The sequence below is a fragment of the Zalophus californianus genome, chromosome 11 (assembly GCF_009762305.2).
Source record: "Zalophus californianus isolate mZalCal1 chromosome 11, mZalCal1.pri.v2, whole genome shotgun sequence".
Lineage (NCBI taxonomy): Eukaryota > Metazoa > Chordata > Mammalia > Carnivora > Otariidae > Zalophus > Zalophus californianus.
This window is the reverse complement of record NC_045605.1, coordinates 95,975,527-95,997,856: the sequence shown is the minus strand read 5'-3', so window position 1 is coordinate 95,997,856 and position 22,330 is coordinate 95,975,527. Positions and strand designations below refer to the sequence as shown.

Genomic DNA, 22,330 nt, shown 5'->3' with positions numbered 1-22,330 from the left:
CCCTGGCGCCGTTCCTCCGGCCCACAGCCCTTCCCACGCCTCTTTATAATGACAGTGTCCACTGTGTTTATGCTTAGGCTTGGTCCTACAGACTGTGCTCTGCTTGAAGACGGGGTCCGCTCTTTCTCGTCTCTGCCTTCCCTGTGCCATCCCCCAGCATGTGCCCAGTGAGACCTCAACGTGCCAGGGTTGGCTGCATGGATGGTGCCCCCTCCTAGGCAGCTGAGCCAACTGGTGCACATCACCTTGACCTGTGGGGTACATGAATTCTGAGACCCAGCACAGCTTCCATGAAGTCTCTTTCCGCGTGCCCTCGCCCCACCACCTCCCTGAACAATAGGCTCCTCTATGCTTCTGGCCATCCTGCCTCCATCGCAGTCATTAGCTGGGGCGGGGAGGAGGAGTGGTCTTAGGTGAGTCACTTAACTCCTCCATGCCTCAGGTCCCCCATCTATAGGAGGGGACAAGGGTGCCTGCCTTCCAGAAGCACTAGAGGATACAACAAGCTGCCCTTTAGAAGGAGCCTATCCCAGGGCCCGGCAACAGTGGCTAAAGTGGTCCTCTGCAGAATCAGGTTTCACAGACAAAACCAGAACGGGAACAATCTGAAAACTTGGAGTGATTTTAGGCTCAGAGAACGAAACGTTCAGAAGAGAGCACAGAGCAAGGTCTGCTCCCTGGAGCGGGGAAGGAAAGCACTAGTCTCTTTTTGTTCCCCCAAGTAAAACATAAGGAGTTTGGATTGTCCAGTGTTTGCCTTCCTTAACGCTTAATGGAGGGTCTGCTTCTGCTACTTATAACCTTAAAAAAAAAAAAAAAAAGAAAAAACTCCTCAAGGTGTTTTTCCAATTCCTAGGACAGCCCTTCGGGTTTCATTTTTATATTCACAAATCCATCCTGTTCTGCAGAGAGGTGGGCGAACAGGCTTCTTTTCCTTGTTCTATAAATGACTAAATGGAGGCTCAGAGAGGGTCAAGGCACTCGCCCCTGGTCACCCAGCTGGTGAGTGCTGGGCTGGGGCTTGGTCCCTCTCACCACCAACTGGTATTCCTCATTGCGTCCTGGGGTTTCTGGGGTTCTGGGGCAGGGAAGATAGAGCATGTTTCTGGCTTTTTCCACTCTTGTGTCTCTCACCAACAGCGATTGCAGGCACAGAGCAGAGTCCTCAGAGGACTGTCTAGAAAGCAAGAAGCATGGCACGGGAGGAGATTGAGGAAATTCACATACGGGTTAATTTTTTGCTCCTGTTACACGTTAGAGACGTGTCCCTCTTACATATATCAGTTGGGCTTCCACATTGACTTCTTTTGAAGAAAGGGAGAAATGGCTTAAAAATAATTGGAAACCAGTGCACCAAACCAAGTCCAATCTGTGGCTTCTTGTGCCTACCGGGCTGGCTCGTGATCAGGTGGTTTTTGATGCGTGCCACGGTGACACAAGGAAACTCACAAATCTGGAAGAGGCCGCGCAGCCGCAGAGATGCCAGTGTTGGGGGGTGGGGGCAGTGCCTCTTTGCTGAATCGGAGTTTAAAATCTACTGCTATTATGAGGAAATGAACAAGAGAGGCCTTATGTCGGCAAGACCCACGTGGCAACCTCCCAGGGCAAAACTCCAGGGAAGGTTCTGTAAGATTTGGGCCCAGTCTGAGGGCCGTGCAGGCAGGTCCGCTCCTGATCCCATGATCCCGATCCTGATCTCTGACCTCTGGGCTGGACTGAGAGGTTTTTCCCTCATCCAAGCAAAGCACGTCAGACTTGGGCACCTCGGGTCACCCTCGGGCAGGCGATCTGGCAGGGCAACTTAAGAGAGGCAGAAGTTTAAGGAAGTCTCTGAAGTCACTCAGACATCTGCAGAGGCTAAAACAGCAATTTCCTCTTGGTGGCGGGACATAGTGTTCCCGGAGGAACACGTGGCCCCCAGGTGCTCCTGGGCAGCCGCCGTCTTCCCTGACCCTCTTCCTGCTGCTTGGCCCCGTTCAGAGCCAGAGTGAACCTGCTTGAGAGTCGACAGTTCCCACAGCAGGAAGGACCAGGGCTGGGGTCACTGTGACCAGTAAGACATGGTCCATGTCCCTGAAGAGCAGAAGACGTGCCAGGAATCTCTGTCCCGCTAGCCAGTGGGTTCTGGAAATCACGACTACAATAGACACTACAGTGTAATGAGAACTTACTGTGTGCTAAGCACTCTACATGCATTACCTCACTGAATTATTACCACCTACCACACAGTGTAAGTTAAGTTCTGTTTCTAGCTCCATTTAACAGATGAGAAGACTGAGGTTCAGAGAGGTTGAGTCAGACAGTAAGTGGCAGAGCAGGTCTGATGCCCGAGCCTTTACTCTTGACCAAGCTCCATTGTCCAGACCCAGTGTATCTGGAGTAGTGGGACCACACCCCCACCAAGGGCTCCTGCTTTAGTTTCTCTACAGCATTCATACTCAGTGGAACAATGCCCCCCACCCCACTTAGGGAGCAACAGTTGATTCTGGGGGGAGGGGTACAAAAAATCTTTTTAATGTATAAAGCACCCATGCAATATATAAGCAGATATATAGCATATCTGTAGTATTAAAAGTTTAAGGGGGAGGGAGTCCAGTTAGGAAAAAAAGTGCCTGGAACATAGTAGGTGCTCAGCAAATGATCTTTCCCTCTTTCACTGCCCACCAGAGCCAAATGGGAATTGGTCCCATTGGGAGCTTTGCATATCAGCCCCAGTCTCGGCCAATCCTGCCCAATCCCATCCAGTCCACCCTCACTCCTTTAGCCCTTGTTGCCGAGGCCCCAGCAGGCTCCATGCTGGAGTCTGGTTTACCCCCCAACATCTCTGGTTCCTCCTTAGAGGCTCCGGCTCCCCGGAGTTGCCTGTTGGGACTTGTTGTAGGTTAAACAGGTACAGGCTTAGCTCAGCTCAAATGAAACTTGAACACTTCAGGTCCTTGTTGTCAATTCTCCCAACACAGGGAAAAACCTAATTGTCAATTAACGAGCCCATCAACTGAGGCGGGAGGAAAATCAATAACACAGACCAATACAGAACGTTCTAATGTCAGTCAGGATTCCGGGAGCGGGAGCCTTTCAAACAGGTACATGGAGTAATTGGCTTCTCCCTTGTGACCCGTCCCGTGGACTCTACAACTCTCCAATTAACATGTACCATTGACAGGCACACAATTATTTGGGTTCACTGTGTCCCAGCCAGTGTTTGTTCAATCAGAACTTGCAAATACACAGAAAGTGCACAGAATAGCAAATGCAGGATGGCTCTGGGGAAAACCAAACAGCGAGTGGGTCTTAAAGGAATCCTGGACTTGGGATATCTCTTCCAGAGAGCTGCCCTGAGTCCAGGCTCAGATGCTGGAACAGCCCCGTTCTAGCTAGCCCCTGATTAGACCTGTCCCTACCCCCACTGAGGAACTCAGAGGGGGCTGCCCGTGGTTTGACAAGTGCCATCCCCATGATCCACCAGAGAGAAAATGACTATCATCCTTTGCAAAGAAGGAGCCTTCTGCCTGGATGGCCATTTCTCATCTCTTCCACCTGGTTCATTGTGATCAATCTAAGTCAGCCTCCAGAACCTCAGGGATTCTTCCTGGATCTCTAGGTCAAAGGCCCTTTCCCTGGACACCATAGCATCCTGGGCTTGCTTCTTCCTTAGCACTCACACCATTGGGTTACCCCATTGATTTCTCTTAGTTCCTTCACAAAAGAGTGAGCCCTTTGAGGTCAGAGACTAAACATCTCTAAACATCAGCACTAGCACAGAAGGTACTTAGTGAATTGTTGTTGGATGAATGTATAGGTAGGCAGGGCAAAAAAGAGTAGGGGAGTGGATGGGTGGATTTGTGATGCATGATAGAACAGGTGGGGAAATGGAGAAACTGGTGGAGAATGAAGATAGGTAAGAAGGTAGAGGATAAAGTGGGGAGATACATGGAGGTTAGGGGGTCAGTGGGTAGTGGATGGGAGGATGGCTAAAAAGACAGATGGGAGGTTGGATGGATGGCGTTGGGCAGTGTTTGGAGGGCGTGGAAGGATGGGTAGATGTATAGATGGTTAGGTGGAGGGACAGACGGATGGATGGAGACTTGGCAAGGGAATGAATGGATGGACAAGTTAATGCATACACAGATGAGTGGATGGATGGGTGGTGAAGAGGAAGGAAACAGAAGGAGGGTTGGATACAAGAATGGATGCTCTGTGCCAAGCATAGCAGATGGAGATATTGCAGGGAACCCTCCTCTGGACTCACCCCCAAGGTGTCAGAGACATTTGCCTGCCTCACTCCATACATCCAGGTGTTATGGTTCCCAGTGGGAAATCCTAACGGACTCCCTCCTTCCAAATACCTAGGCCTGCTCCTGCTATGGCTCTTGACAGTTCACCAGCCAAGCTGTTTTCTGAGGGTTCTCATGGAACTGACCAACTGGTAACTCAGTCCCTGTCCTCCTTTCGCAGAGCCATGACCACAACCCAGGCAAACTCTCCTCCCAGATGCTGACACCCTTGGGCCTGGTCTGAGTCTGCTGGGATTTCAAGTCTGCACTTGGGCTTCCAATGCTCCACCTGAGGCAGCAGGACTCAGCTTTGCCTCCATGACTCCTTTTATGTCATGTAATTACCCTCAGCCTTCCAGGAAACCAAGAAAATTGATTGAGCATTTACTATGTACCAGGCCCTTGGCATTTATTATCATATTTAATCAGCATTACAAACCTAGAAGGTAGAGTGTAATTATCTCTGTTTTTATACAGGAAGTCAAGGGCTCAGCATCACAGAGAGCAAGTGGAGTTAAGATTGGAACCCAGTCTCCTCTTCCAAATGCCAAGGCTCTTTTTACAACCTCAACATTCTTGGGGTCCTCAGAAGAGGACAGGGGGCAGGCAAACTGCTGGTTGGGGACAAAACTGGGACTATGCCAGGATTCTGGATCCCCAAAAATGCCTTCCAGGGATAAAATTATATCTCTTATTGATTTTATGTGAGAACAACTTGGCTAGAAGAAGATGTGTTTATCGGTTCAAAGAGTTGGACCATTGCCCGCCACCCCCCACCCTTACTCCATATGATAGTGAAGAACATAAACATACACTCCTTTGGCCACCAAGGATACCATTACCTGATGTGATACTTCCCCAGTGGGAATGGTCCTGGTACTAGTTAAGTAGGTGAAACAACCCTTCTCTGCCCCATCTTCGGTTGGCAGCTAGTCCTGAAATCAGCTTGTGATCCACTCTCAGGGCTGTTTGGGTCTTAATGGGACTCTTGAGAACCAGAAGCCTTCAAGAATCATGGATGAATCCTGAATTGTGAGATTCCAGGTGTCACCCAGAAGCCTCTCCTATTGTCCCATGTAGGCAGTCTGACACACCTCCTGTGCAGGCAGATTCTCTTCCCTGAGCCAGACTAGATGCTTTTTGAGGTGATTGCTAAATATCTAAAATTTTGGAGTGCTACATGATGTTCAAACTACCATGTCATTGGATCCTCAAAATAGCCCCTGTACAAGAAAAAAAGAAATTACAGACCAATCTCACTTACAAAATTGGACAGAAAATTCTAAATAAAATATTAGCGAATGGAATTCAGCAATTCATATTTTAAAGTACATCATGATCAAGTAAAGTTTAACCTAGGAATGTAGGGTTAGCTCAATATCAGAACATTTATTATATAATACAGCACACTAACAGACTATAGGAGAAAAATCAGAGTACCTTCTCAAAAGATGCAGAAAACACAATATAATTAAACACATATTCATGATTAAAACAGAAATGTGTGGTGAAGTAGGGAGAAAGGGAATGTTACTACTCTGATAACATGTGTCTATAAAAAAATTTAAGCAAATTATTTTACTCAATGATGAAGCTTTAGGCATAGTTCCATTAAGTCAGGAACTGACTCTGTTCAGCATTGACCTGAACAACACAATCAGGAAGGAAGAAATAAGCAAACTGTGTAAGAATTGGAAAGAAACAAAACTGTCTTCATTTCTGTTTCTATATAGAAATTCCCAAAGAATCTACAATCTTCTAGAACAAGTAAGAGAGTTCACTATAATTGCCCAATACAAGTTCAATATCTAGATAGCAGCTATGTCCCCATTCATTCTTAGTAATCAATTCAAAACTCTTAATAGTGTGGGGGACTTGGAGGTTGGAGAGTAGAGCCCCAAATACAAAAGAAGAGAAGATGCTTCCACTGAAGACCAGGTCTAGTGTGGATGCAATTGCCATTACTCTTTCTCCCTGGTACCTTTCCTGGGAAATGTCTGTTGAGCTGTTGTGGAATGCTGAACTTCCATTTGGGTTTTGGCCAGGAATATCCATTCCTAGTGGAGGGCTCTAACCTTGCAGAAGGTGTGAGGGCATCTGAAGTCAGTCAATCAGACAGAAGATGGCATGTCTCTCTCTCTCTCTCTTTTGGAAGTATATTTCACATAGTGTTATATTAGATTCAGGTGTACAATATGATTCAACAGTTCTATACATTTCTCAGGGCTCATCAAGATAAATGTACTCTTAATCCCCTTTATCCATCTCACCCATGTCCCCAACCACCTCCCCTCTGGCAACCACCAGTTTGTTCTCTGTATTTGAGTCTATTGTTTTGCTTGTTTCTTTTTTTCTTTGTATCCTTGTTTTGTTTCTTAAATTCCACCTATGAGTGAAATCATATGGTAGTTGTCTTTCTCTGACTGACTTCTTTCACTTAGCATTATACCCTCTAGGTCCATCCATGTTGTTGCAAATGGCAAGAATGCGTTCTTTTTCATGGCTGAGTAATATTCTATTAGATAGATAGATAGATAGATACCACATATTTTTTATCATGGCATATCTTTTTAACATAACTGCCAACTGGCAACTTAGAAACCCTCCTTCAGTTTTTGCTTACATGTAGAGCCTGCCTTCTGGGAGACAACTTGCTTCTGGCCCTTTCTAGCCCTCTCCTCATGGAACCAAAGGATTTTAGCATTCTAAGGGAAGTCAGAAGCCATGTCCTTCATCACCGAAAAAGCTAAAGCACAACATAGTGAAGGGATGGACCCAAGTCCCTACAACTAGGAGCAGCCGAGCCTGGATTATACACCCACCTATCCACATCCACAGGTGTGTGCATGTGACTCATTCAGTGCACACCCATGTGCACCCTTTGGGTGCCAGACACTACACTAAGCCCTGGGGTTGTGGTTGTGATTAAGACAGACCCTATTCCTGCTCTCTTAACCTTCACAGTCCTGTAGAGAAGACGGCCACGAGTGAATAATTTGCATTAGTAAAATGCACTCAAATAAAGAAATTAAGCGAACAAAAATAAAAACTGGGAGAACAGTAAAGGAGATGTCGGGTGCCGGGAGTGGGGGGGTCAGAGACTGCTCTAAGGAGGGGCTAACATGGAAGCCATGTCCAGAAGAAGGTACCACTCAAATAAACAAACAAAAACTGTACAGGATAAAAAAGACTCACTTCAAAACAAGAAGATAATCTGAAAGGTACTTAGGAATAAACCGAGCAAAAGATGTGCCTGACTTTTATGGAGAAACTTCGAAAGCATCACAGAAGGAAATAAAAGAAGAATTGGGGAAACAGAAGGCATGATGGGAAACGTGGAGGAGGGGGCAGAGGCTGGTGAGAGGGGCTCCCCGATGCCTACGCCGGGTGGGCTCTGCATGGACTGAGCAAAAATTCAATGGAAAAGCAAAGAACAATTTGGATTCTGGGCTCTGGGCACTTGAGTCAGATTTTCTCTCTGGTAATGGGCTGGGCTTTCATGCCCACTTGTTACAAGCAGAGCTAATGCACATGCGATTTTGTAACCAGCTTTTCCCCACTTAACAATATAGCATGGATATTTCCCACATCATTAAGTGGTGTTTGATAAAAAAAAAAAAAAAAAACCAAAATCATAGAGAGTGGTTCTCCAAGGCAGACGAAATTGGTTGTTTCTCAGATTTTAGAGAGAGGAGGATGGTGAGGGGCGGAGGTGGGGTAGGGTGGAGGAAGCTATGTGCATACAACATCTACTAAGCATACCATTCATCCCCCTCACCATGATGGGATGCAGAACTTTCCCCTTTATTTTACAAATGAGGGAATGGGGCAGGGGGTGCAGGTGCCAGTTGCTCAGGGTCTCCAAGGGTCTTGGCTCTGTGCTGCTCCCAAACCGTGCCTGTCTCCCCCTTTGTCTCCAGAGTGCTGCACCATACTGTGAGGAAGGACACTCATCCAATTGTTCAACACGTGGACGCTGCGTGCCCTCACCGCCTGGCGGTGTGCTGGAACTTGGGCTGCAGCAGGAAACAAAACCAAGATCCTGCCTTAGTTTCCTAGCACTGCTACAGCACATTCTCACAACCCCGGGAGAGGCGTTGTCTCCAGGTCGGGAGGGCGGCAATCCAAAATCAGGGTGTTGGTAGGGCCTTGCTACCTCTGAAGGCTCTAGAGGAGACTCTTTCCTTGCCTCTTGCAGCTTCTGGTGGCTCCCAGCAATCCTTGATTTGTGTCAGCCTCATTGGCTGTCTATCCACATCTTCCCATGGCCTTCTCCTCTGTGTCTCTGTGTCTCAAATCTCTCTCTCTTCTGGTACAGGGCACCAGCCATTGGCTTTAGGGTCCACCCTAAATCCAGGATGATCACATCTCTAGATCCTTAACTTGATTTTATCTGCAAAGATTAATTCCAGGTAAGGTCAAATCACAGCGACAGCAGCTCAGGACTTGGACACATCTTTGGGGGGGCACCCAATTCAACCCCCTACACTGACCCACATTCTAGTGAAAGAAAATGAAGAACAGATATATATATATTGCACGTTAGATGGTAGCAAGAGCGATGCCAGAGGCAGAGAAAGGGAGGGGGGAAGATGGAATACGTGGAGGTGAGCACAGCACTTCTAAGTGGGATGCTTTGGGAAGGTGTCACCGTGAAGGTAACGTTTGAGCAAAGATGTGAAGGCGGCGACAGAAATAGCCATGTAGGTATCTGTGCAAACAGTGTTCCAGGGAGAGAGGATAGCAAGTTCAAGAAGCTCAAAGAGGGAGCATGCCTGGAAAGAACCAAGCATGGGGAAGCGAAGGAGTAAGGGACTCCAAGCAGTGGTGGGGCCCAGATCAGCAAGGCTCTTGCAGGGCATGGTTCCTCCGAGCAAGACGGGAGCCACCGGAGGGTTTCGAGCAGAGGTTGATAGAAGAGAGGATCGTTGGCTGCCATGTGCGGACCAGCGAGGAGGTAACTGCAAGATCCAGACAGGAGATGCGGGCTTGGACCAGGATGGTGGCAGCAGAGATGGGGCACTGGTGGGATTCTGGGTGCATTTTGAAGGCAAGGTCAGCAAGATTTCTGCTGGGTGCGGAATGTGAGAAAAAGGGAGAAGTCCTGGATAACAGCTGGGTGTTATGGTTGGAGCAATGGAAGGGCGGACTTGCCTCCCTAACCATGTCAGCGAAGGTGGCGTGTGGAGCAGAATCACGGGAAAGCTTAGAAATTACATTTTGGACACGTGGAGCATGAGATGTCAATTAAGAAGAAATACTGGTTGGGCAGCTGGATGTTTGATTCTGGGGTTTGGGGCAAGGGCTGAGCTGGAGATAAAAAGGTGGGAGTTGTCAGCATGGAGACACTATTTAAAACTGGAAGAATGGATGAGGTCATGATGGGAGGCAATGTAGAGAAGAGCTCCGAAGAATGACTTTACCAAGGACACCCCAACATTACGAGGTCGAAGAGGGAAACCACAAAGGCGGCTGACAGGCGTGAGGTGGGAAGAAAACCAGCAGGAATGTGGCGCCTTGGAAACCAAATGGTGGTTTCAAAAGGAGGCAGAGGGGCGCCTGGGTGGCTCCATCAGTTAAGCGTTCCAAACTCTTGATCTCAGCTCAGGTCTTGATCTCAGGGTTGTGAGTTCAAACCCTGAGCTGGGCTCCACGCTGGGTGTAGAGCCTAGTTTAAATAAATAAATAAATAAATAAATAAATAAATAAATAAATAGGAGGCGGTGACCAATTATGCACAATGCTGCAGCTGGGTCGGGTCAGATGAGTGCCGAGTGACCTCGGTGTCCTGGAGGTCTTTGGTGTTCTTGGTGAGGGCGGTTTCAGTGGAGTGGTGGGATGGCATGGGATGAAAGGAAGTGGGTGGAGGGAAACTGGAGTCCTCCACAGAGACAACTTTACAGGTGTTTGGGGGTAAAGGGGAATGAGTGAAGGATTTTGAGCTCCACGAGGGCAGGGGGTCTTCTATTTTGGTCACCCCCGTGCTATGTGTCTATCCCCCAGCATGGAACCTGGCACTTAACACACGTTTGCTGATGACCGAATGAATGAATGAAAATGTGACCAGCAAACGGAAGAAGTTGTCCCTGGCTGTCCAAGAGTGGTTTCCTTTTGGCCACCATCATCTTCTCTTGGAAGACAGAGCGGACCCTGGGCAGCTAAGACCCATGGCACCAGCCGTATTGAAGGAAGTTAATTAACTTGGGGTGTTTCTCCCTTCTCTTCTCAGCAGTGCAGAGCAAATCTTTGTTCCTGACCATCTCAAGTAGCTCCCGCTTCTCCTGAGCTACCCCCACCCACCCCCAGACTAGAAGGCTGGTGCTGGGGAGGCCAGCCTGTTTCTGGGTTCGTGAGCAGCCTGGCTTCTCCCGAAGCCTCCCCACCCTCTCGGACCCCACAGGCAGTCCCTGTGCTGGGTGTGCCCAGGAACAAAGGCAAGGTGGTACCCCACCCTGCCCGACCGCCTCCTGCTGATCAGTGGCCGGCACAGCTAGGGGCTGTGCTGGGCTCATTCCTGGGCTCCCAGGCTTCCCCAGCCCCCCTCCCCCCTACCACTGCCCTCTCCTGGGCTCTTCTTCCAAGGCACCCAGGTCCCTCCATGGCCTCCCTTCTTTCACCCCTTGTGCAGGAGTTCCCATCCCGCCCAGAAGGGGGCCTTTGACCAAACACACACCTGGGCTAAACCCCAGGAATGGTCCGGGGTCAGGGCCCAGCATCTGTAGTTTTCCAAGTTCCCCCAGCTGCTTTTGAAACACAGCCAAGGTTAAGACCCACCTCATCATCCATAAACCCAGACTAATAGTACCTGTCCCATGAGGAATAAGAAACAAAGCAGTGACTCTCTGCCCAGCCTCTGTCCCCTCCAGAGTGGTCCTCGGAGGTAGGAATCCTGAGTCCCATCCTACAGATGGCGAAGCACGTTCAAAGAGTGAACTTGCCTTTGGGCACTCGATGGGTGAGTGGCCGAGCAAGGGTTTGAACCTAGGTACATGTGACTCCAAGGTAGCTTTCTATCTGTCCCTGACACCTGCTGTGCCTTTATTCACAGGGGCTGTTTTATTTCTCTTCTATCAATAATGATAGTCCCAGGGCAAAGCGGTTTTTTGTTTGGTTTTGTTTTAACCGGGCTACAGACATGGTGGCGTGGAGGTCAGATAGATGAACAGTCCATCCCACCTGGAAGGCTTGGGAAGTTTTGGGAAAGGGACGGGCACTTGGACTGGGAGTTTGGATCCACTGAAGGTCTTGCAGGCAGAAAGGGATGTAGTCAGAGCAGGGGAGGGAAGACAATCTGTCAGGAGGCCACTTCCCTGGCTAGCTACTGTAATAACCCGTGCAGGGAAAGAGGACAGGCAGGAGGCAGGCTGCTGACAGGCCAGAGAAAGGCATCCAGGGCAGGCCCCTGTGCCCAGCTGCTGATGGCTGGAAAGCCAAGCCGTTTTCATAAGGCAGCTAGAAGCGCTCTTGGGCGATCTCATCTCTGAGAGACTGAATTTCATTATAGTTTAAGTCTTTCTTGGGCTTCATCAAAGGCTATGAGTGTCTTGAAAAAGAGAAGCATCTCTTTCCTCAGGTGAGGGGAAAACACAGTAGAGCTTTCTCTTCTAATATAAACGAGACAAGGAGATGCAGCCGAACTTGGCAGAGCCTGCCAGAGAAGGCTAATAGACTCGACAGGAGAGAATTATGGAAGGAGACAGCTCCAGAGGTGGTAGGGCAGAGAAGAAAGAGGCTGCAGGACTGCTAGCCCCAGATGGGCTCCTGGGGAGCCGGGATCAGTGCCCACAGCAGAAGGACCCCAGGGCCTGGACGGGCTCAGCTTCTCCTCTGGCTAGAAGCTTCTCTGCCTGGACACCAGGGACATAAGACCCCCAGGCCCCCAGCATCCTTCCTAGTTCATTTCCAGTGATCCCATTAACTGTGGAGGCTCAGGGGCTGGAATGGAATTCTTGGCGTTTCCTGCATGGAAGCTCTCAGTGGGAGAGGACTGGAAGTGACCTAAAAACACTTAGCCAGAAAAAAAAACCCTAAAACCCACGCAGGTTTGACGCTCCCACCAGAGGCTGGGAAGGGGCTGGGGGCTATTATGTGCACATGCATGTTTTAAAATATCGCAGGCAGTTCGATGTCCCAGGGAACCCGTGGCTCAAAAGGAGGTGCTTTGCTTTTATAAAATCAGATTGTTTTCCTTCTGCCTTTAATAAAAACCAGCGCTGGTCTCTGACTCACAGGCTCGAAACAGCCTTCGCTGGTGACAGAGGCTGGGATTGCAGCAGGGGCACCGGCTGGAACTGTTCTCAAATAGGAAATCGAAGACCCGGAGACAAAGGAGGGGGGAGGGGAGGGGGGAGAGAGAGGCAGAGCGAGAAATAAATGCAGAGTTAATGCTCAGTGAGGGCGTCAGTGGCTGTCTCCCTGGGCGCCTCTGTTAGGCTGCTCAGACCCAGGAGTGAGGGAGGCAGGGGTTCCGGGCTCCCCGCCGGCAACCCATTTGTCCCCTGCCAGCCAGCCTTTTCACCACCAGGCTGCTCATCCCATCTCCTGTCAAAGGCTCCTGAGTCTTAAGCAGATGCCCCATCACGCAGAGCGGGAGGCTGTCACCTCCCCAGGGAGGGCGTGATCACGTAGAGTTGATATGGTGGCTTTGAGGTTGCGGGTCACCTGGGGCCGGGGAGGAAGGGCTGAGATGGGGCGAGAGAGCCCCAGGAGAGGCCAGAGGTGGCTTCTAAGAGAAGGTGTTCCCTGTTCTGTCTTGTCTGTCTGTCTGTCTCTCCCTCTCAGCTCTGGCTTTGCCTTGCTTTGTCTTCCTCTGTCTTCCTTTGCGTCTGGCTCCTTTCATCTCATTGTCTTGCTCATTCTTTGTCTCCTTCCCTCTTTCCTCTGTCTGAATCTCTTTTATTCTCTTAAGAAAGATGGCCGAGCTTGTTCAGCCAGAGATCAAACACCCCAAAGGGCTGACTGTGTAAGAAGGGAACATGGCTTTAACATCTGGTGTGCTCATGCGCTCGCGCGCCCTCTCTCTCTCTCTCTCTCTCTGCGACACAGTGGGTTCCCTGCAGAGAGGAAGGGCAGGGAGGGGGTGGGGTGTGGGTGAGAAAATCAATGAAACCCTGTCACTCCTGGGCTTGGTAACAGTGGCTAGAGCAGCTGGAAGGGTGAAAATATTCCCGAAGGGCCGGACAGGCTCCAGCCAGGGCTGGACCACCAGCGAGGCCACCACCCCCGCAGGAAGCAGCAGGTCTGATGCGCCACTGAAGTCAAGGGCTCTGAAGAGGCTGGCCAACAACCAGCCAGGGCCCTCTGCCTTTGCAGGAAGTGAGAAGAAACATTTATGGGGATGAAGAACAGGGACAGAAGGAAGACCCCCGAACGAGGGGCACTAGGGACGGCATTTCATCCTCTAGCAGCCCTGTGAGGGGTACGATTCTCGATTCTCGGCTGAAAGATGCATGAGGCTCAGACAGGCCCCGGAACGTGTCCTACACGCCCGGCTGGGAGGGGCAGGGGCAGGGGCAGGGCTGTCTTGTTGCTGTATTTATTTCCAGGGGTATTTATTGTTGCGGATGGAAACTTGGTCCTTGGTAGGTTCAGGGTGAAGGCGATCAGGGGACAACAGATGCAGCTAGTCTGAGCCTAAAGGTGGGGAAGGTGGAGGGAGGGAGAGAGGGAGGGAAGGAAGAGGAGGCAGAATGGTGCAGGAGAGTGGTGTCTTGTTGCAGACCAGCCCTCACCTTGCAGGGACAGGTCAGGAGTGGGGCTCCTTGTGCCCGTGTCCATTCTGAGAAATGGAAACATTCTGTTGCCCTGAAGAACGGTGAGAGGGAGGAGGGAAAGACAGAGAGAGGGGTGAGAGAGAGGAGATCGGTCTTTTCCACACTCTAGCCTCCCTCCCCGCCCCCGCCCCCCAATGCTGGCCCAGCTTCTGGAATGCTCTCTGGAATGGCGGCCAGCCAGGGCAGGAGAGGACATTCACTGAGCCCGCCCCATGCCCGCCTAGGTGTGCTCACAGATGTGAGCTCTTCTCACCCTCCCAACCTGCCCCCCCCATCCTCATTTTGCAGAAAAGGAGACAGGGGCCCAGAGACGTTAAGCAATTTGCTCCTGATCACACAGGTAGTAAGTGGCAGGGCCAAGGGCCCTCCCTCCCTCTATCTTCCATGGCCCCAGGCTCTCTCTCTGTGTCCATCTGTCTCTCCTCTCTCTCTCCCCAAGCACGGAGCGGAGGGCGGGGTGGTCAGGGTGAGGGGACACGTCACCCAATCCACTCAGCTCCAGTTGGTTGGGGGCTGTGCCTGCCATCAGGAGAGGAGGAGACAAATGACAGAGGGGGCCCACACAGCCGCCTCCTTCCCAGCACCCCTGGCCACCTGGTGAAGTGTCATTTGTAATAGCAGCAAGCCTGTCCGGGCCCCCTCTGCCCGAGGGAGGAGCAGTCTGCCTCTCTTGAGTCTTCCCCAGGGAGCGAGACTGCAGGATGCAGGGGGAGGCTGAGTGTGGGCCGGGACCCAGAGACACGCTGCCACGGACCCCGACTTAGAGCGGGACACCTGTCCACCCCGGGCTAGGACATGCTTGGGCCCGCGACCTGTTGGCTGCAGAGGGCAGGTGAGGGGCTCGGTGGCGCCGCCTGGTGCCCGCAGGCGCAGAGAGGGCGGGGCGGGGAGGGGGGCGTCCCTGCCAGCGAGGAGGCGGAGGGAGGGCCTGGCGCCAGGCAGGTCAGCGGGCCAGGCTCCTGCCCCCAACGTCGGAGCGGACACAGGACTCTGAGATATTCGTGTCGCGTAACCACAGCCCCTCAGGTGGAACACGGGCTGACGCACGCCGCACATGCACTTCCAAGGCGAGGAGCCCGCACCCAATTCTGACACGCTTGTTAGAGCAAAGCTCGGATCCGTGCTCCGGGCATTCAACGCTGTTTGTTTCACCCAGGACCGATATGGGGCTCTCACCTACATTAAAAAGTTTTCGAGCCATTTTTTTTTTTTTTTTTTTTTTTTTTTTTAATCCGGAGATTCACATACAAATCAGAAGGTCTGGCTTTCCTGGGTGCCTAGTCCCTGTTGGCTTCATGGGCCGGCACGGAGCAGGGCGCCCCCTCCAGGCAGGGCCAGGCTCTCCCAGCGGACCCCGAACTCCGCCCTGCTTACTTCCTCGTTCCCCCTGCCCTCCCGCCACGCAAGCCCGGGGCTTGGGCCCTGGTTCTGGCACACGCCTGCGGCCCCCATAATAGGCTCCTTCTGGTCCTTGACAAAAACTCTGCCATTTCTGGACTCGGGAAAGGATGGACGCACGCTGCCGTAAGTCAGGAAGTCTGATCCTGGGTCCCTCTGTTGCTGCCCGTCTGCAGATGACAGATTACGTGCTTCTCCAAGGACACGCAGACTGGCCGTGGAGAGCTCGTCATGGTGGTAAATGGGAGTCCCCATCAGCTGCTCCTGCACTTCCAGGGAAGCCTCTCCGCCTGTCTGAGTCCGTCCAGGCAACCCCGGAGCTTCAGAGCCAGGCCAGCCCTCCCTGGTGGTTGCCATGGGAACCGGAGCTGGGGCTGGGCAGGGACTTTGCTCTTCAGAGCTTGTATCTCCTTTCTCAGTTCTTGTTCAAGGAATGTTTGCAGAGCACCCGTAATGTGCCAGGCCCTGTGTGAGAGATGAAAGGAGAGTGAGCTTCAGTCCCCTGCCTTAAAAACCCCATGGTGCAGGGAGGAGACAAAAACGGACCACATGTGACCATACATCCCGGCTGGCTTTATAGTTCAAGGCCAGGGAGGGAGAGGCCCAGGCTAATGCTATGGGTTGAGGAAAGGCCTGCAAGTGGAGTGAAATCAGGAAGGTTTCGTGGGGAATGTGGCTTTTGAGGGAGAGGGGGTCAGAGAAAGTGTTCTGGCCGGAGTGGGGGGGTGGTGGGGGGGAGGGGAGCAGGAGCAAAAGTGTGGAGGTGAACAAGTACAGGGTGGGGAGTGGGGCCTATCCAGCCACAACAGCAGGCTCAAAGGAGTTGATCTGCAGGACATTATTTCTTCCATGATCAAATAAATCTGGGAAAGACTGGGCAAATTTCCAAGAAAGCATAGAGAATACAGAATTTTCCAAGTTTATTTGTTCACAGGCCCTCCCCCCACCCCTTCTCTACTTATCTGCAGCTGGGGGAGCACCCATTGGGCTGGGGAGGAGGGGCGGCAGAGGAGGTGATGGGCGAGAGCCTGGAGAGGAGGCACCGCCGGGTCATGCAGAGCCTCAGGTGCCAGGCCCAAGTTTTACTCCGCAGGTAACGGGAACATGAAAGGTTTCGAGGCAGAAGGTCACGTTATCTGGTTTTGCTAACATTTTAGAAAGATCAGGGGCTGCTTGAAGAGGATGGAGTGGAAGACGAGAGGAGGGGTGGGAGGGGAGAGGATGGGGAAGAAGGCCTTGGCCCTGGACCCGCAAGAGGAGGTGAGAACGACAAGGCAGGGGGTCGTGGACGTGGAGAGGAGCCGGAGGGGAGAAGCCTTTGCTGGTGTCTCCGTGGGGCGGCAGGGCCTGCTGGCTCTTCTCAGAGGGGAGGGCAGCCCGGCGTTCCCTTCCCAGAAATGGGGAGCATCTCAAGGGCCTGCAGGGGCTGCCCACCCACGTAGGAGAGCCACCCCCCACCCCCGAGGGCACAGATGGCCTCTGTTCTCTGCTGGAGGGTCAGGCCAACAAGAAGGACTCCCTCACCCTGTGTACTTGATCCCCTGTGTCTCCAGCTCTTCAGCCAAAATGGGGATAGAGACAGACCAGGAGCACCACAAGCATCAAGAAGCTGTGTAGGGCCTTGTAGGTGGTATTCAGGGAGAGTTATTTCCATGATACATAGGCTAGCAGCTTCTTATGAACGAAGGTTCTGGAGCTGACCTGGAATCAAACCCTGGCTCTGCTCTATGCTAACTCTGTGTTCGTTGGCCAAGTCGCCTGACCTCTCTAAGCCCCAGCCTCCCTGTCTGAAAATGGGGCTGAGAACCGTATCCCATTCTGGAGTGGGAAGGAGTCGTATCCCATTCTGGAGTGGGAAGGAGTGAGTGACAGATCACACTGCATAAGGTTTTATATAGCGCCTGACGCAGTAAGTGCTCAATAAATACTAGCTATTATTCATTTTAATATTAATGAGGTTTTTGTACTATTTGTAATAAAAGTCCAATTTGACTTATATTACCGAGCTTTTAAATGCAGTTTTATTACTTTCGGGTATGTATCGTGACCCCTACTTGGCTACTGCCATATTAGCAGAAAGAGTCTTCAGGGGCTGTCTTAGTTCGTTCAGGCTGCTGGAACAGTACACCACAGGCTGAGGGGCTTATAAATAACAGAAATGTATTTCTCACAGTTCTGGAGGCTGGGAGGTCCAGGCTCAAGGCGCCAGCAGATTCGGTGTCTGGTGAGGGTCTGCGTCTGGTTCACAGACAGTGCCTTCTGGCTTCAACCACACACAGGGGACTAGGCAAGCGATCTCTCCCGCCTCTTTTATAATAAGGGCACTAGTCTCATTTACAAGGGCTCCCCCTAATGACCTAATCACTTCCCAAAGACCCCACGTCCTAATAGGATCACCATGGGCCTTAAGATTCAATATTTGGTGGGGGACACAAATATTCCAGTCCATAGCTGGGGCCCGTGTTAATCACCAGAGAATAAAGCTGTGTAATTCTTGGCTTGTTTCTGTATCTCAAAATTTACTTCTCAAGTGCTTAAAAGAGTTTGTTCTGCCACAGAATCCCTATGAGCCTCTAGATTGTGGATCCTGATGCTTAACTCGTTGACCACGTCTCTTTACTGAGTAGCGAGGCCGAGGCCCAGGTTTGGCTCGGAGTCATCACCAGCCAGGAACGAAAGATAAGTAGAGGGGCTGAGGACAGGTGTGACCACTGAGAGCATGGTGCAGAGAAATGGGCAGGCCCAGCCAGGGGAAGCCCAAGATCTTCGTCCTGGCAGCAGAAGCCTCATGGCTGCAATCCCCGGGTGATGAAAGTACCAGGGACCTGGAGCCGCCCACCTGTTAAGCCTCCAGCCACCTGCTCCTCGTGACCTGGGCTCTGCTACAGCAGGTTCCTCCACTGGCTGTCCACTAGGTCCGTTCTTGCCTTCCTCCTGGGTAGTGGGATTATGGTGGGCACCTCAGGGCCCAGCTAGACTATACTCCCTGGCCTTCTTTGCAGTTAGGCCAAGTTCTTTTTTTTTTTTTTTTGTAAGATTTTATTTATTTATTTGACAGAGAGAGACACAGCAAGAGAAGGAACACAAGCAGGGGGAGTGGGAGAGGGAGAAGCAGGCTTCCCGCAGAGCAGGGAGCCCAGATGCGGGGCTTGATCCCCGGGATCATGACCTGAGACGGAGGCAGACGCTCAACGACTGAGCCACCCAGGTGCCCCCATGGCCAAGTTCTTGCCTTGTACCTTCTTTTGGCGGCAAAAGTGGCATGTGCCCCGGCTGCGACAGAGGCTCTAAGACAATGGGCACGCTTCCTCCTTGATTTCTTTCACCTCCCTTCTGCTGCAGCCAGGACGTGGCTGAGACCCAGCTTTACCCCGTAGATGTTTACAGCACCCTAGGGAATGGTGGAGAACTGAGATGGAAAGAACCTGAGTCACCAGACGACTGAGTGACAGCATCTGCATACCCAAAGTTAGTACAAAAAAGAGAAGGTCACGTCTTTGTGCTTCCTGCTACTGGATTTGGGCGGGGCGGGGGTGGGGTGGGGCCGACAGTGTCTTTGTCACAGCAGCTCAGCTTCCCCTAACAAATACAAGGAACTTCCAGTAAACATGACAGAGGAGAGTAAGAAAATGCAAGGCAAGTCACTTTGGAATCTGGGGCCACTGGTTTTCCTTGCTGTCAAACAGAGGTGGCGTCACCAGTTTGCATCCAGTATTTTTTGTTGAACTTGCACTGTATGTCCAGCACCAAGAGAAGGACTAGGGATACAAACAAATAGAAAAAAACAAAGGTATTCAAATTCCTTGACCCACCACGGCAGGACCTCAGTGACATTTCCCAGCTGACCTTGTCCCCTCTCGCCACACACCTGTGTCCCAGCTGTCCTGGGATTACACGTTCTTCCCCCAACAGGCTGTGAGCCCTAATGTCTCTGGACCTTTGGCTGAGGCTGTCCCCTCTGCCAAAAGTTCCTTTCCCTTCTTCCTCACCCATGGAATGGTCCTTATCCTTCCAGACTTCACATGTGGTGGTGGTAGCCCTTCCTCGTCGGGTCGTGTGACCAGGAAGGTACACTTCCCTCTGGTTTCTACTTGGGTGCTTCAGTGGGTCCTGGGAAACTGGGGATGTCCCCTGCTGGGTGCGAGGCCGGCAATGAACAAGTGCTCAAAAATGTTCATTCGTTTGACAAACATTGATGAGGCGCCACACTCAGGACAAGAGACATAGTAGTGAATAGGATACACGTCCTTGCCCGTAGACAGCTTATATTATAGTGGGGAAAACAGACATTCATCACATACACACATAGCAGATACGTAACTACACACACTGGTGGATGAAGTAAGGGAATGAAGAAGGCAGGGCTGGACACTTTGGGTGGACGGCTGCTTTTAGGTGGGATGTCAGGGCAGGTCTCTGGGGGAAGAGCACCCTCTAAGCTGAGACTTCAAGTGAGTGGGCATTAGGAAGGTGAAGGAAGGTACCGAAGTGGGGATGGTGTTGCAGGCAGAAGGCACAGTATGTGCATTTGCTCAGAGACAGGAAAGAGTTTGGTGTGTGGCTTTGGGGTAATGAGTGGGGCACGATCGCAAGAGATGGGGCTGGGTGGTGGCGAGGGTTTGGGGCTTTCATCTCCTGGGCATCAGTCCACGGAAGGGCTTTAGGTGGCAGAGTGACCTGTTGTGGGCTCCATCCACAGGAGGGGAGGGTACTGCAATAGTCCAAGCCCAACGTGGTGGAGCCTTGGTCTCAGGAGGTGACTGTGGGGAAGGAGAGAGGTAGGCAGGGATGTCTGAGAGGTGGGAGGTGAGGGAGATGGAGGAGGGGAAGGAAGGTAGGAGAGAAGGACAAGGAAGGGAAGAGAGCCTGTGTCTTCAAGTTGTGCATCTGGAAGTGCATACAGATGCTGTATAAGGAAGGCTGAATGACTCAGAAGGGAACGGCACTATTTGCCCCTTTAAACAAGTCCTGTCAATAGTGGGATGAGGGAGAACAGAATTTGTTAAAGACTCACACTTCTAAAGAATGGAAACAACCTACCATCCATCAGTGGGGGACTGGTTAAATAAATTCGGGTTCTCTCTTTCAACAGACCACGATGCAGCCATATAAAAGAACAAAGAAACTCAATATGGATGAATAACGAACTGTCTCCGAGATACATCATGAGAAAGCAAGGTGCAGACAGTGGACATGGTATGCGACCATTTGTATTACAATGGACGAAATAGAGGAGTATAAATATATAGTATAATTTTTTTTCTTGAATATAAATAAACTATCTCTTAGAAGCACACAAGAGATAGAGAACACTGGTTGCCTCCAGGAAGGAGGACGGGAGGGAGACTTTTCTCTCTCTCTATCCTTTTGTGCCTTTTGGATTTTCAATCTTGAGTATGAATTGACTATTGAACAATTAGTAATTATCATCGAATAGAGAATATATTCTGGCTCAAAGATTAACCAGCCGTAACATGACATGTTAGATCTGAAGAGCTGCTGTCGGGGAGGCTTCCATCGGCTCTGATGTGATTCCCTCATCCTTTCCCTCCCTCTACCCTGACCCGTGGGGCTGGGGAGGCAGCAGGGAGCTGGGGGACCTCTGGCTTTTTGCCTTTCTGTCCTATCAACCCAGACATAAAGCAGCACTATGATACCGGCTGGAGGTTTCTACAGTTTGGATTGCTGCTATTAAAATTGATTTTTTTCTTGAAATCACCTAATATACAGAAAATATATGGTCAGTTCCACTGTAGCAAATAGCCTAAATTAACCCACTCCGAGGTCAGAATCCCATGCTAAAAAGTTTCCACTGAAAACAGCTCATGTGTCACCTAGTGGGGAACAGTCCCCCTCATGCCCTCAGAGGAGCAGAGCCTGGTGACCCCTGGCAGGACCCAGCCACTGCTGGGGAGGGACAGCCAGCAGGAGGCCCTGAATTCTCTGCCTGGGTGGCCCCTAAGGGACCAGTCACGGGCCCTGCTGGCCAGCCCAGCCAGGGTGAGGCACAAGACAGGAGAGAGCAACGTAAGCTATGATTTGCAGGACTCGGTATTAAATGCCTCAAAGCTAATAGGCATTTCAAGATGGCAACAGCAGAGCACAACCAAGCGTAGGGCCCTTCTGAGCACAGGGCCTGTGTGACACACAGGTCCTGCAAACCACCCTTCGGGGGTGGGCAACCCAGATCAGGCTCAATGAGATTAAAAGAGACACCCACGGTCACAGGGCAACTTAGCGGAGGGACCCAGCTAAAGCCCAAGCTTCTTGCACAAGCCTGACTCAGACGAGAGGAGAGCCAACACGGAGTGCTCACTCTGAGCAGGGCCCTGTTCTAAGCCTTATCCACCCCCACCCCCCACCCCCATTCGTTGAATGCACACAACCACCTGCTATGTATTATTATCCCCTTTTTACAGATAAGGACATAAGCACAGAGAAGTTCAGTAACTTTCCCAAGGACAAACAGCTAGTGAGTGGCAGAACTAGGATTCAAGCCAAGGCAGCCACCCCAAAGCCCACTCTCATCTCCACACTCTCCTGGAGAGGCGGGGAGGGCTTCTATAGAAGGTCCACCTCGAGAGGTAGGCTCAGGGGGCTGAAATGAGCCCAGCTAACTGCAGGGGGCTGGTCAGACTCTGGAGCAGAAGGGGAGAGGCCAGAAAGGGCTCTCCTCTGACTGGTTTCTAGATCTATCCAGAACAATGCAGAAAGTTCCACGTCATTCTGCAGGCCTGTAGCGCAGGTCCTCTACACTCTGTTTATGGGAACATGGGCATCCCCATTTTCATTGATGGCCTCGGGCTGATGGGATAGTTGCTCAGAGAAAGAAGGAAAACAATGATGGGAAATGCCAAGAGAAATGTGAATGTTTATGCCCTGCCC

The 22,330-nt window shown here is 51.3% G+C and overlaps 1 long non-coding RNA gene across 2 annotated transcripts in view; it reads right to left on the bottom strand.

Moving 5' to 3' along the window:
* Window positions 1-15,283: 15,283 nt before the first annotated feature.
* Window positions 15,284-22,330, bottom strand: part of LOC113915472 — a 47,459-nt gene continuing 40,412 nt past the window's right edge. For both annotated transcript variants that reach the window (XR_003517672.1, XR_003517671.1), the window contains one exon: window positions 15,284-15,910. This is a non-coding gene — a long non-coding RNA (uncharacterized LOC113915472). The remainder of the gene's footprint in view (window positions 15,911-22,330) is intronic.